Source organism: Quercus robur, chromosome 7, assembly GCF_932294415.1.
Source record: "Quercus robur chromosome 7, dhQueRobu3.1, whole genome shotgun sequence".
NCBI classification, from domain to species: Eukaryota; Viridiplantae; Streptophyta; class Magnoliopsida; order Fagales; family Fagaceae; genus Quercus; species Quercus robur.
In genome coordinates, this window is record NC_065540.1 from 21,156,563 (window position 1) to 21,172,599 (window position 16,037).

The following is a 16,037-nucleotide window of genomic DNA, read 5'->3' on the forward strand; positions in this document are numbered from 1 at the left end:
ATAGCTCTCGGTACAACCATGCAAGGCAAGCACTTCCCCAACTGTACCTTCGTGGGTTGCGAAGGTCTTCCAACTGCTGCACCCACATTAGATGCACCCTATCGCCGGATTTGTCCATGAATATTGTGTCCCCTAGTAGTGCTAGGATATAGCATCGTGCGTACTTATGCAGCTCATCCTCTTCGGCATTAGGCGGCAATGGATTAGCAACTTGCTCTAAAAGCCGTTTGATGAGAATCCTTTGGCCATTAAGTTCCTTATGCTGCTCTTGAGTTATAGGTTGAAAGCCAAGGAACTCCGCACACACACGCATCCAATTTTTCTGTGTGCTCCCTGTTATAGCATTACCATCAACAGGAAGCCCAAGAATCACCTCCACATCCTGCAATGTGATGGTGATCTCACCATGTGGCATGTGGAAGGTGTGAGTCTCAGGCCGCCATCGCTCCACGAAGGCTATTATTAGGCCATGGTCAAGCTCTCTACCCAGTTGCCTCAGCAGTCCCTCCAAGCCCAATGCCTTAATGATGTCAACGACTCGGTCGTCCACCATTGGCTCTCAGTTGGAGAACTCTTCAGTACGGCCACGGCAAGTAAGGGCCCCTGGATCCTGCACAAAACGGATCCTTGGATTAACATATGACAAACATCTGCATGTACATTGTATGAATTAAATGCGTCTACATTTGACATAAATATTTACTGCTGTGTTGTACCTGGCCATTCCAAATAGCTTCTGACCGATGGGTGGGCTGCAACTTTAACACCGACGTGTCAATAGGGCCAGGCTGCGTATGGTCAATCCATCCAGCATTTGCAGCAGCCATACTGCACAAGAATGATAAGCAATTAGCACGTAATAGATAGGATTCAAAAAAAAAAAACCAAAAACAATCTAAGAAAAATTCTCCAAAAACAACTTATATCTGGCCATTACGTTATTTTCAAAACTTACAATCCAAGTTTATAACAAAACTCTAAGTTCACAATAAAACTTACCATCCAAAGTCATATAACATAAAGAAGTCAAACTCTATTAATATTTTCATACAATATGTCTATATCAAAACAAAACTCTAATAATCACTCATTTTACTATTCTGGAATACATGAATCCCTGTTTTCAGGCCAATTTTTTTCCATCTTAATGATCAAACTAGATTGATTCATGTCCAATTTTCTTGCTTAGAAATTCAAAAGGAAGCAATGAAGAAAAACTTTGAACCACAACTCAATCGAGAGAATAGGATGTCAACAAAATAAATGATTCTAGGGGAATGATAATGAAGACATATAGGCAGTTCTTAGATTCTATGGCCACTAAAAACTTTATATTTTGATTGAAGACTCAAAGAGAAGTGATGTTTCACAGCCAAATAGGCAGCCACATGCTATTCTTAGCATATAAGCCTAGGAATTGGCTTCAACATGATGTCTACATTATGCTCTTAACACAAGGAAAGCTATACATGCTCTATTTTATTTTAGTTTAAAAAAATAAGAATTTCTATTTTAAAAAATGGAAGCTCTGAAGGAGAAGCTTCCAAGATCTTACAATCAAAGGTGTAAGGTATCACAAAATCAACTATAGATTTACATACACAACTACCAATTACAGCCCTATAATTTTGTTTCCATTTAATCTATCATAGAAGTCATTGCTATGATATCCCCATATTTTATATTAAAAGATATTCTAGAATTCTCATTCGCTTCAAAAGAAACTCAAAATCATAAAGTTGGTTTACAAAAAAAAAAATGACCACCCAGCAGCTGCAGAGATGAGGTTTTAGGCATTGACTAGTTGTTGGGTAAATCTAATAAAACACATTGAAGTGGGACAATATGCATTTCACCACCTCCAAACTGACAAAAACACCATTTATCTCTGCTTGAAATGCAAGATGCAGTGCTTTTGACAATGTGAACTCATCAAGGGACAAAACGTCAGCAGTAGCAATACTAAACAGTTCATGCTTGCATCAAACCATTGAAGAAAATGGTAAAGTCCATCGCAATTAATGATGTAGGAGTTGTATGGCACATATGAAATGACTTCATTTTAATTTGTAATGTATAAGATGATGATTCCCATGTAATATAATGACACTAAACTCTAAGTGGAAGACAATTGTATGTAGCAATTGAAATTTGACGGGATTTCAAAATAGCCTTAATGAATGAAGAAAAAAAAAAAAAAAAACTAAACAAACAAAGTGAGGGACTGAAACTTCAACACAATGACATGACAGAAAGTTTTAAGAAGCAGAGATTTTTATTACCGCAACAGCAACCGGTAACAATGGCCAAATTAGTAGCATAAGTAGCACAAATAATTGCTAGACCATGAACGTATTGATGCTTCGACACCAACCCAACTACTCCACCAACAATCCCAGCCCAAATCCAAAAGAAGAAGGTCAATTTCTCAAATTGTCAACACCAAATAAATTCCTTTACTTTGAGCCTAAGTCCCTAAACCCAACTGAACCCAGTATAGCTGGATATGGAAGTAAAAATGTTTCACATGTTTTCAAGTGAACAAAAATATTGGACCACTTAAATTCAATACCAAATAACTCCGCAGAAATCACTGAGCCTAACGAATAAAACCCAATGAACCCAGTTTAGCAAATTGGATTATGTGCTAATTGGTTTCACTTGTTTTCAAGTAAAAAGCAACAATAAATTGAAGAAAAAATCCATTTCCTTAAAGTTATCAAGGTTTGAAGATTCTCTCAAAATATTATAAAATGTCCTTCCTGCCCCCACTTGGGGTGATTCAGTGGTAAGATAGAGTTCCTGGACTAACTGTAAACCCAGAAGTCTCTAATTCAACTCCTAACTGAGGCATTTTGCAATTTACCCAATGCCTGCTCGGTGGGGGTGTGTAGGCATCTGGGGTTTGCCCCTCAAGAGTGGTCCCACTGGCCCATACCTTGAGGGGATTCTTTGTCATAAAAAATTAAAAATTAAAAATGTCCTTCTTGTGGATGAGACATAATTAGCAATCACTATAATTTTTTATAATTATATTCTTATAATTAAGGGAATATCTATATTGAACATTACCTTTTTTTTATTATTTTTTTATAAATGGAAAGCACATGTATGTATCTTTTACAACTAACATCTGTGAAATGGGGTTAAATTTCATTATTTATAATTGTAACTAAAAAAAAAAAAACCTTTTCCCCAAGAAGATAGTTATATGACTGGTCAATTTTAGTTTCTCCTAGCCTTAAAGGATTAAATTCATATTCCGTTTTCTTTTCAATGACAACTTTGTGTTTGATGATGTAATAAGTCCTTTCATTCTTCTTGCATTATTAATTTATGTTTGTGATAAATTTTCTTAATGATCAAAAAAAGTTGAGGGGGTTCGTTGTAATATTTATGCGCTCTAAGAAGTACATATCTTCAACAGAACCCCTTTATATACATCGTCAAAGTTGTTACCTTTATGGGAGGGAACGAAGGGTGGCAGACATTCCAACAGACCACCCATCCTGCAGCAAGGGGCATGCTGTTATTCAATTCAGGTATATTCATATTCAGCAGTTTCATATTTTTAATCAGCATTTTTGAAAACTGTTTTAACTTTTGGCCCCTATATTGTCAGACAAGTGGAAAAGGAGCAACCTGATGGTACAGTATCAAAGCAAGTAAGGTAAAACTAAAACTGAAAACTGATTTGTGATTACTTCATATCAGTGGATAGAGATTTTTTTTTCGTAATCAGAATATCTTCGATCTAATAGGGGAGGGCCTTTTTTGTTTTAACCATGGCAGGCCTTACTTAAGAACACCCTTTCCAAATAACAATAAATATCCAAAAATTTAGTTTATTGTCACATTTCAAAACAATGCTGAAAACTAGCATCTCAAGTGTCTAAAACTCGAGTTCCAAGATAAAACTTGAGTTTTTAACTCTCGATTTGTAAGCGAATGGGTCTGATGTGTAAAAAAATCCACGTGAAAATCGAGTTTTAAAGACTCGATTTCTATAAATTGCAGAAAAATGCCGCTATAAGGCTTTAAAACATCACTATAGGGCTTTAAAACGCCACTATAGGGCTCCCAAAACCTGGTATGTGGTAATCACACTTATAAAAAAAATGTTGCAGGAAAACGCTGCTATATGGCTTTAAAACGCCACTATAAGGCTCCCAAAACCTGGTATGTGGTAATCACACTAATAAAAAAATGTTGCAGGAAAACGCCACTATAGGGGAAATTTTTTTTGCATGGAACTCGAGTCTTAAAGACTCGAGATCTATGTGGCATTTTCAGTCCAAATCGTCCAGCCAAACACTCGCAAAGCAAGTCTTTGGGACTCGGGTTTTAATATGGATCTCGAGTTTCTAAAACTCGAGATGCTATTTTTCTTAAAACTTTGAACCGTTGCCTAACTTACTACATAGTTTCCCATCACACAGCTACTCTACCCATTCCCTCCCTTACTTAATGGACCTTGGAAGCACAAATAAAACTTATATTAATGTAAGTTGCTTATATTGGTATCTTGTTTCCATTTCTTTATATATATATATATATATATATATATATATATATATTGTTTCTTGGCTTTTTGGGTGTAAATAGTGTTAACTAATTGAAATTTGCTCGACTGTTATAGCAATTTTGTGTAACATGTTCTCTTGTGTTTGCAGGATAATGCCATTGAACCTCAATGCTATTATGAACTTATAGAAAAAGACACTGTTAGATTTGGTAATAGTAGGTACGCCACTAATTAACATTTAATATATGCTTTTGATCATATTTAGTATTATTTTATTCAATTTGATGATGAAATTTGCAATTGAATGTGAATGTATGTATTAATGTATTAGTAGTAGTTTGTGACTTGATTTTTGTCAACATGATTTGATCTTTTCATCCCTAATGAGCACAACTGAATATGTGAAATTTTTAGCCCTCACCCAACCCAACCTAGGCTGAAATTAGTTGCCTTGTTGTGACTGAATTGACTCAAGGTGGGTCAAGTTATGCTTCTCTTAATAGTAGTAGTAGTAGTTGGAGATATCAATAGCTTTTTTCTGTCTATTTACAACAGCCAACTTTCAAGCAACAGTCAGTCTTCACAGTCATGATTGTAACTATTCACTTAATAGAAATAATAATTTCCTATTACTTATCTAATACTATATATAATAGCAGAAGCCTTTAAGGAGGTGTTGCCACGTTAAGAAAAATGATCCCTTAAAATTCTGCCATCTATAAATTAAAAAGCACTAATTAGATTGGTTCTACCCACCGTTTAAAACCTCTCATTATAAAAAACAAAAAAATAGCTGGTTAAAATTTGATAGTTACTCGGTATATATATAAAAAATAGTAACCAAGTAAGTATGCTATTCATAAATTACCATTGATTCTTTCATTTCTTTATATATAAATATATATATATATATATATATATATTTTTTTTTTTTTTTTTTATTAGAGTTTAGGCAGTTTCTCTTTACCTATGTGCTTGACATTTTCTTTCTTAATCTTCTTCTTCTATTCTGTTTAGAATTGGTTTTTGTGGAATTGCATAATCTGGTGAATTCAGTATTCTTTTCCATTGCCAACATTAATGTTGAAGTAGTTTAAGAAACCAAAAGGCAAAGAAAAATCTAGAGGTATTCCCTAGAATTTTGATATTTTTCTTCTGCGTTTTAATTTTGTATTCTTTGAGGGTTTTTCAATTTAGTTGGATATAAAGTTTCATACTTTTATATTCTTCTTATGGTTCTAATTTCGTGTATTCTTTGAGAGATGAACGGCCCTTGACGTAAATTATACAAAATTTGCTTAAAAATTTAGACGACATTTAAAGTAGAATTATAAGTTCAGTTGTTTGTTGCAAGGTGTTTTACTTTGCCATCTGTCTTCTATTGCTGTGTGAAATTATTATAATGAGCAAAAGATAATCTCTCTTCCTTGATTTTCCTACGCACATACGTTATTTTAAATGAATTAGAAAAAAAAAAATTTTGCCCCCTTCTAAATACTTTTTCCCTTAGAACATGATTGACAATGATAAACCATGCATTTTATTCTTTATATTTATGCAACTTCATTCATTATTTTTTTATGTTTGCAGTATTAGGTGAAGATATGCGAGTTCCATATTACCATTAAAGTAGAGTGAGGATTCTACAAATAGAACAATATTTGAATTTCAATCCATTTCCTCTACTTTAGGTTTATGGGAAATTGGGATGACTTTATTTATCAAAATTTTGGCTTCAGTTCTACGGAGTTTGTCTCATAATGAATTGTTAGACCAAATATCCCACTCATCTTCCTAGACCTAATAGTCAAACACAATCCTAGACCTAATAGTCAAACACAAGAAGGAATTGTCATAAACTTAATTATGATTGCATATTATCAAAGAAATGTGACTGGAAACACTTTTCTTTTTATAAGACGACTGGAAACACTTATAATATAACAAGATGTTAGTTTTATGAATGTCTTTAGCTACTTGAATTCTGTCAAATGCAAACTTACATTTAAAACATACTTGGTATACTATTGAAATAATTAAGGTGGAAGTTTTATTTTGGGTTTGAAACAGTCTGATCTATGCAGATATTCTTTGACTCTAATTTTTCCCCCCTAACAATAAAGCAACATTTTTGCATGTGTAAATTTGAGGTTATTTATAAGTTTGATATGAGTGGGAGGTTTAAAATTTTAGAACTTTTACTCTGGTCTTTTCATAATTTTTCTTGGAGTCAAAGTGGTATGTGGTTAATTTTGAGGATAAATTATGATGGATAAGGATTTAGATTAGTGTTTGTAGCACCCTTCATCAGCTCAGTGAGTAAACTTAGGGATGATTAACACATTTTCTAAATTAGTGTTTCGATGGTTAACACATTTTCCAGGTTCCATTATTTCAGAGGATTTTATATTGATGTGTCCATTTTGACCTTTGGAGGGATCATAAAATAATTAGTAAAACAAGCAAAAGAATTGAGTGTAGACAGTATAGAAAGAGAGTGCCTTCCAGTTTTCTTTTCTTTTATTTATTTTCATGTCTCTTTCTTGGGGGAAAAAAGTGTAAGGAAATTCTAGGAATTGCACATTCAATTCAGTGACACTACAGTAGTTATTTAGACATTCAAAGATAGAAAAATGCTAAAGCTACTACCAATTTTCCACAAAAGCTTACAATTGACATGGCAATGAATATGTTTGGCGTTACATTAATAACATAATAAATTCCTAAATTGCTTAGTTGTTTGTTTAAAAGTTGGCACATCAATTTGTAAGGACTATATAATAAAATTTTCAACAATTGTAAGATCACTGTAAGGGATATATTATTAGTGGGTAGCAGTAGTGAACCCACATTCTTTAGTTCAAATCTTCCCTTCGCCCTCAACCTGGTACCAAACATATCAAAAAATATATATATCTAATCCAATATTAATAGCTTTTTCTTCTATAAAACTTCAAACGTTAATGAGCCATGGTCTTTCCTCTCTTTGGGCATTCATTTATAAGTAAGCATTTATAATCACAAGTAGATTGTTTGCTTCCAACCAAGAGAGTTTTCTAAAATAAGTGAAAATGCTATCACATGCTTGTATAAATTAATTTTTTTGTAGTCTGACTCTTTTATATCCTTTTGTAGGGGACTTCATATGAAGTTGTTGATTGCTCCCATGGTAAGCAACTCTAGGAACTATGTAAAGAGAAGTATGAACCACTATGGCTTAAAAGGGGAAACCACTGTGATTTGGAGCTCAAATTGAGCACAAGATTCTTTCTTCAATATATGTGCTTAATTTTGGTAGAATCTTACTTTAGCCACTTATAGTAAAGAATTAAGAAATAATTTTTGTAACTGAACATGCATTTGAATAGAAACTAAAAGTGTTCATGTATAATTTCTCAGCAAAATCTTAAAATTAGCATTCTCTTTATCCACTATTATACAGCTAATAATTTGGTTTATAAACAATATGTTGTGTGTAGTTTTTTGGTTGGTATGTATGTTATGTGTCAAAAAAATGCATATATGTTTAGACTTCAATAGGATTTTTTTTTCTTTTTTAATTAGTATGGTTTAGTAGGAGTTGTGAAATTGAATTGACCATCTATTGAATGGATAGCGTATGGAGAATGTGTCTTAAATTAATGAGGCTGAGAAAATTTGTGTCCTAAAGTAGCTTAAACAAAACATAGTTTCTTATCAAACTTTGTGGTCTACATGCATTTATGATTTTTTTTTTTTTTTTTTTTTTTAGTTTCTTATAAAGCTTCTAAGATACATTTACTTTGTGTAGTATATAAATGTTGGGTTGAGCGAAATCTACAAAGGTCTATATTCATTCCTCACGAAAGGGACATGACAGGCAAAAAAAAGTACAGAAAAAAAATTTGGCTGATTAGAAGGTAGCAGGAACAAATGAAACGAGTGCAAACAGAGTGTTTTATTTTTATTTTTTTTGGCTGAATGCTAACAGTGTAATTGTGATCAAAAGTTGAAGAGCTCTCATAGCTCGATAACCAAACTCCTTCAAAACTTGATTTAGGTACTAGAGAAATAGTTAATCTCACTCAAGAAAAACCTATATATACCACCACAGGTCAGAAAATATTGGAGGAATGTTCAGTGTTCACAAGAAACCATTCATATGTTCCTATTTCGAACTCAAGAAACCAAACTAACAGAATTCTAGGAAGTAATAAGCTATTTATCTTGCAAGTTTGGATCCTTAGCACTCGAATCTCACGAACAGTGTTGCATGTTTGAATTTCTTGGTGTGATAATGCATCATCATCATCACTATTATGCAATTATAGAAGGAAGAGATAGGAAGATGTGATCTTAATCTCAAGCCCAACCCAAAATGTGAAGGAATATTAGTTCCATCTTATTGCCTTTTAGGTTACAATTGAAATCCAAGATGAATTTGTATCTTATACTTACCTTTTTAATCCATGTTGAGGAAGAGGCCAGCCAATCATGACACTTTAAAAAGAACATTTGCATGTGGTAGAAGTGTATTTAAATATTAATAAAAAAAATTATTTCTAATAAATGTAAATAAAAAGGTTCCCGCACATAGTGCGGGTTAAAAGCTAATTAGTATTAATAAAGCAAACATTGTTTTCATGTATTAGGAAACATTTCCATGTATTACAAACACTAGATTGGTCTTGCCCATTTCAAAATCAACCTTTGTTAAAATTAGCTCTACCAATAATCATAACTATCACCCATTGTGGGGAATTTACTACGAACAAATCAATGCATATCAAATTTATGTCATGCACATTCAATAAAATTCCAAGCACACCCCAACCATAAACGTTTTGCTCAATGAAACAGATCAATAGACAAATCAAAGATGGGGTGGGGAGGAGGCATCAAAACAACCATTATTACTCATAGACGTGTCAAGAATTAAGCCTAATCATAAGCTAGTAACCAACATTTCAAAATTCTACAAAGAAGTTGTATATTGCTCATAAGAAACTCAATACCTAACATCTAAATAACCATCTAAATCCAAAACTCAATACCCTAAACCTTAAACAAACCCAAAATATAAACAAACCCAGAAACCCATAAACATAATCCGAACGTTTATAAAGACATGTTTAAGAAGGAAAAAATGGATATAAAATGCAACAATTTCACACCATAAATATTGCATTTTCAAGTTGTACTGAAAAAATCTGAATGCACAAAAAAAATAGCCAACTTGGTTTAATGACATACCTGACTGTGTAACCCACCCACTATTTTTCACAGTTATCAACTGCCAAACACGAGCTGAAAGTTTTGGATCAAATACTTCTTCCAATTCTCCACTGGAATAGACAAGCAAATGGGCCTAATGAAATATACAATTCTCTCCTAAAAGCTATAATCCTAATCAGCAATAAAAATTTAACCTGAATTGAATGGCAGCAATAATATGCACTATCCAAGCAAGTTTGACTTCAGCCAAAGAGAGTTGAATGTCATCTGCACTGAATTGGAGGGTCCACCGTCCACCTTCCTATACAAAGCAAATTACATGTAATTTCAAATTATTGCAGAAAGGAAGAGAAATTAAATTACTTCACCAAATCCAAACCCAAATTTCATAAAAATCATAAAATAAAAATTAAATAAAGTATCTACATATTACACCACAAAATCCAAACCCAAATTTCACAAAAATCAGAACTGAAAATTAAATAAATAACCTAAATGTTAAGTATCCAAATCCAAACCCAAAATTTTATTGCAGAAAGGAAGAGAAATTAAATTACTTCACCAAATCCAAACCCAAATTTCATAAAAATCATAAAATAAAAATTAAATAAAGTATCTACATATTACACCACAAAATCCAAACCCAAATTTCACAAAAATCAGAACTGAAAATTAAATAAATAACCTGTAAGGACTCGATTTGTAACGAACCGTAACAGAGTTGGGTTCGCAAGTAAAAAGGCCCAAACAATATCATTTGTAGAGCGTGGGTTTGAAAGGCTAGGCCTTGGTCACCAAGCGATGGGTTTTTCGTGATATCCATACATGGTTAAGTCATCTTCGCCCTAGGAGTCTTTCTCCTGGAGGCGGGCTGGGAGGCTCTGGTTTTTTGCCATTTTTTCCAGCCCCCTTCCTGGATTCTTTCCTTTCCCTTTTGTACTCATATGCGTTCCTTATCCTTCGTCCACGTGTAGGATCGACTTTTCCCAAACTAATACTTGTCCCATCAGCCCATACCCAGAGTGGTTGGGGATGGTTGTAAAAGCTGAAGAGTATGGCTCTGTCAGATGCAGAGTATTGAATGGCAGTAAAGGCAGCTTTCCCTGGTCATTATACTTTCCAGCGTATCCTCCTCTATTGACCTAGATATTTTAGATTTTCTTCCAAGCTGGTCCTATACCATTTTTGCCCTTCCTTCCGAGGAGACCTTGGACATGCCGAGGATTGAATCGTCCTCGGCTGTATCCCAAGGCTATTTTGTACTTGTATTATCGAGCCTGGGCCATAACCTTCCTCGGCTTGGGCCTTTGGGCCCCAACGAATAAATGGACCTGGCCCACAGATTATTGGGCCCCACATAACCTAAATGTTAAGTATCCAAATCCAAACCCAAAATTTCACAATAATCAAAACAAAAAATCAAATAAATAACTTACCAAGCAAAATCGGAATGGGTATGGGTATGGGTATGGGTATGGTGAGGAAAAATGAATGGGTATGGGGGTGGTAATGAGAGAGAGGGAGAAAAGGAGAAAGGATCTTCTAGTGAGGGAGAGAGAGATCGAGAAGGAGAGGAGTCGATGGCTGGGCTCAGCCTCGTCGGCGTCGTCGCTGGGCTGGGCTCTGCCTCGTCGGCGTCGTCGCTGGGCTGGGCTGGGCTCTGCTCGTCGACACCGGCGGTGTTGTGTGTGTGTGCGTGCGCGTGTGTGAATGTGAGAGGCCGTATGAGAGATAGAGAGAAAATGAGAGATGAAACTTTGTGTAAGAGACTGAGAGTGCTCTGGTTTGTGTGAGAGTGAGAGGGTGTGAGTGAAAGTGAGAGTGAGAGTGAGAGAATAGACGGAAAAGATGAAAAAGCCCTATTGGAAACCGAGTCTCTAAGACTTGATTTCCAGGGGCTTCCACGTCAAACATCCACGTTGGCAAAACGTGGAAATCGAGTCTTAGAGACTCGATTTCCATGTGAATGCCAAGTGGCAATTAAGCCACATCAAATCTGATGTTCGCATACAAACCGAGCCTCAAAGACTCGATTTATAGTCCCAAAATCAAGTCTTTGAGACTCAAGATGTTAGTAAGCAAAATTGTTTGGTAACCACGCCTACTAACTAGATAGTTAAACAAACTTGGTTAAATTGCAATTTCGTTCCGATTTTGCAGACCCAAAACCTTGGCAGAACGGTAAACAGAGAAGGCACGGAGTGGGGACTGGGGAGAGAGGCGATGAATATATGGAGAAAGAAACAGAAAAAGAGAGAGGCAATGAAGACACGGAGAAAGAAACAGAAAAAGAGAAAGGCGATCCCGAGACACGGAGAGAGAAGAGAATGCCTCTCTGTTTCTGACAGAACGCCTCTCTGTTTCTCTCACTAAGATCAGAGTAAAAGTCCCCTCTGCCCACAAACAACGCCTCCGATGGGTTCTATTCTTTCTCTGATTTTTTTTAGGTAAATTAGATCTGTTATATGCTTTCAATTTTTTCAATTTGGTTCTAGATTTGGATTCAAAAATTAGGGCTAAGGAAATCAGGTTTTAATATGTAACTATTCTTTTTTTAATTTTTTCGGTTATAGATTTTTTTCAATTCGTCTATTTTGGAATTAAATCATTCAATTTCTTTCTCTCCAGAGATGAAGTGGAATCTTTCCACAATCTAGAGTCTCTAATTTCATCAAATCAAGGTACTGATTTCTTTTCCCAAAAATCGTAAAACAAACGCACAGTGCAAATACCGCAATCAATATTAATTTTCACTGAAACCTTATTAAAGACCAGGTTCCAATAAATTATACTTCTACAATGATTGCGATGTGTATATATATTGTTATTGAAATTATTTTAATTTAGGCTTAGGTTTGGGTATGATCTGTTAAGATTTCTGATATTCTCATAATTTGTTTTCTTTTCTTTCTTTTTCTTTTTTTTTTTTTTTTGTGTGTTGAAAATGTTGTTAGGTTGATCATCGTATAAACATTTACATTTAATGCCTGCTGATTTTTTTTATTGGTTCTAAGTTTGCATATAATTGTTATTATTATTTTAATACTTGATGCGTAAAAATTGGAATATGGGTGAATTAGAAACTGAAATCATAGATTGATAGGGTTGGATCCGTAGTGGGTTTTGATCATTCAAATTTACTTTGTGCATTGGATTGTTATATTGCTGTATGTGTTGTGATGTTCATACATGTATGTTTGTTGCTTTGATGGACTCAAAACCGCAAAGTGTGTATCATTAAATCCACTTTTAGTTGGTAGATCTTAGATCACGTTCAATTTGAATGGTTCCCTTTGCTCAAAAGTCCATACCTTACATAAGATTCATTGGAACACCACTGGTTTTTTTTTTTTTTTTTATTTAAGCTGTATTTTTATTTGCAGGTATTGAGAGTTGAATGTAAGAAAATCCCCAACAAATTGCTTTGCAACATTTAGTTTAGTCCCTTGCAAACAACGGTTTCTTGCATCTATTATTTTATTTTTTGTATGTTTGCTAGAAATTTATTTTATTTTATTTTAAGGACATTGTAATATATAATTAGATTTTGTGAGAATAGTTTCATATTTTTTAGCATACTCGAACAGTTGTCTCCCTCAATTAACTCAGAATGGTGTCTCCATTACATGGGCAGTAACAAATTATATGGTTTCTCCATTATTTAACTAAAATGTAGTTTACCATTACCATTAGAACAATATTTCTAATGTAAAGACCATCAACTACATACAATTGGGTTGATGTTTGGATAGAAAATGCCTAAGTAGTTCTAGGAGGACTGCTGCTTATTCATCTGAAAATTGTGGGGCAATACTATATGCAATAAGTAAAGCACACCATCACATAGCTATGAAAAAAACTATGTACATGTTATGTAATATCTTCTAGATTTCATGCTTGAGAACTTTTGTTCATATTCATTGTTCATAAATGAATAAATCGTTTACATTTATCATGGTATGGGGGTGGGAAAAATCGAATCCAAACATCACATATTAAGTCTAAAACTATCTGCTTTTGAGACAATGGGCCAAGTCACAACAATTTGCACAAACAAGATAGGCATCCTTACAAAAAATGAAAAGAGAGTAATAGAGTTTCAGCTTGGAAAGGACGCAGTAAAGGATGAAACTTCTTTGGATATGGTAGGTGACCTCCTTAAACTAATACAACAAGCTGTTGGTTTAAACAAAATTGGTACAGTTCACATCACTTCTTTCATTCTTCATCATGACCTACATAGACTCAAAACCCAAAATACCAAGACCCTTTTCCTCCTCAAATCCATGTCAAACTCAACCTCTTGCCCGCCCCAAGGATAAATGTTATGTTAATGGAAAATTGTATTGATGCAACATATTACTGATTAGTGAATGATATGATTTGATAAAATGGTATTTTTTTGGTTTCTGAGTTATTTGTACTCTTTTTTCTTTTCTTTTTGAAAATTTAAATATGTAGTGTAGTACCCATCTCCAACTTTTTTTATATTTATTTTCCTGACTTTCTATTTCAAAATTCTGTAATCAAATATTTTCTTTTAAATTTTATTGATTCTCAAATATTCTATGTTCTCATTCTTTTATTTATTGTGGTTCATTAGTTGGTTAACTCAGAATGGTGTCTCCATTACGTGGGCAGCAACAAATTATATGGTTTCCCCATTATTTGAAGGTGAGCCCATAATCTGTATTAACTTATAATCTCTTCGTATGAGAATGTGTCTGCTTCTTGGTATTAAAACTTTGTTAAATATGTTTTAGAGGTACACCTTTGCTAAATATTTATTAAATATGTTGAATCATTTCTAGCTCAACCAACATTGAAACATCTTACTTTTTTTCATTTCATTATACCATTGATCTACTTGATTTTCTTATTTTTGCCTTAGTTTATGAAGACCTTTAACATGTAGACCAGTTGAACCAAATTATCAGAAAATGGGATGTGCTTAGGTGAAGACATTTGATTGGTTAGCATCTAAATGTTTGATCATTCTGCTATGGACACATCAGGCCTAGACTATAGGATTTGAGTTGGCAGATAATACTTGGGCTCTATAAACCATATCTTTTGTTTATTTTTCCATAAGGATTATGTCAAATAAGAACAAATTACTATATTTGCTAGATGTTTAATGAAAGGCCTCCAATTTTATTTTTAATTCTCATTTAATCTATCTTCCTTTTTTTCTATACAGATGAAAATCTCCTGCGGTGGAGCTTAATGCTCTATAAAACATTGAAAGAGAATCACAAGTAGCATATCCAATTAGTACTTTCCTAAGTCCAACATGTTCTTTTGATTTTTTTTTTTTTTTTTTTTTTAGCTCTTAGTGCTGTCTTTATTTAACTTCAAGTGAATTGGTGCTTCCTTTTTGTTTTATTGAAGACATTTGCAATTTTTGGAGTTGAGGATAAATGTTATAATGAGTCATTGCCATTTTCATGAAACTTATGCCATTTTGGGTATTTGGGCTAGGTTGGTTTTGGTTATCTATCTATTATTGATGAGGCCAAGGGCAATGGCTATACAATATGACACTTAAATTTATTTGGTTAAATAACTCACTTTTTCCTCTTTTACGAATTACCTACAATGAGTCGGGGAAAGGGTATTTCTAAATTTAAGCTAAGTATATGGATGGAGTATCTAATGTAGAAAATATTTGTATACAAATCCTTGGATTAATTTACAAAAAAGTTACTTTGTAATTTCTATATCTTAAATTATGCTTGGTTTATGGCTTCGAGATGAAGCTGAAGTTCTTTGATATGACATTTGATTTTAGTTCTAATGGCACAGTACCTATTGAATGCATACTTTTGAAATTTGTAGAATGTACACATTTAGAAGGTGTCTATCTTTGTGATAAATATTGCCTATAGTGGTTTATTTAGAAGCTTTCTTTGAGCAATTTTTCAAATTTATGAAGGATCATAATAACGTTTGATTGTGGTCCTCCACTAAATATGCATGTAGTTCTAGGGTGCAATTTCTTCACTTTATATGTTGTTTAAACAGATAATATTTTGGAAAGTTATATCCCATGTTTTTTTTCCCAGTTAAATAACAATTTCATTTCAATAGAAACAAGAAATTAGATATTGATTTGGCATAAATATTGATGTTTATATTTGATTATAATAAACAAAAAAAAAAATTTTGAGAATAGATAGTTGTTAAAGGAGGCTTACAGGCAAATAACTCATTGTAAATATGCACCAAGTTCAAATTTTTATGTCAATCTTCTTGCACTGCAAAAGCTTGACATGATGCTCAAATGTAAGTTAAGCTT

At 33.6% G+C, this 16,037-nt stretch overlaps 2 long non-coding RNA genes across 5 annotated transcripts; one reads left to right on the forward strand and one right to left on the reverse strand.

The window, feature by feature from the left end:
- Positions 1-344: 344 nt before the first annotated feature.
- LOC126690864 (uncharacterized) lies at positions 345-9,852 on the reverse strand. Its single transcript, XR_007644755.1, has 3 exons — positions 9,758-9,852; positions 717-828; positions 345-610 (listed from the first exon to the last, which is right to left on the reverse strand). It is a non-coding gene; the product is annotated as an uncharacterized LOC126690864 (long non-coding RNA).
- A 2,042-nt stretch (positions 9,853-11,894) lies between these two features.
- On the forward strand, positions 11,895-16,037 carry LOC126692718 (uncharacterized). 4 transcript variants are annotated; one of them, XR_007645069.1, is made up of 5 exons: positions 11,895-12,186; positions 12,368-12,420; positions 14,343-14,413; positions 14,631-15,013; positions 15,915-16,037. It is a non-coding gene; the product is annotated as an uncharacterized LOC126692718 (long non-coding RNA). The 4 variants fall into 4 exon arrangements; XR_007645070.1 differs by having other exon boundaries at positions 14,940-15,013; XR_007645068.1 differs by lacking the exon at positions 15,915-16,037 and having other exon boundaries at positions 14,631-15,512.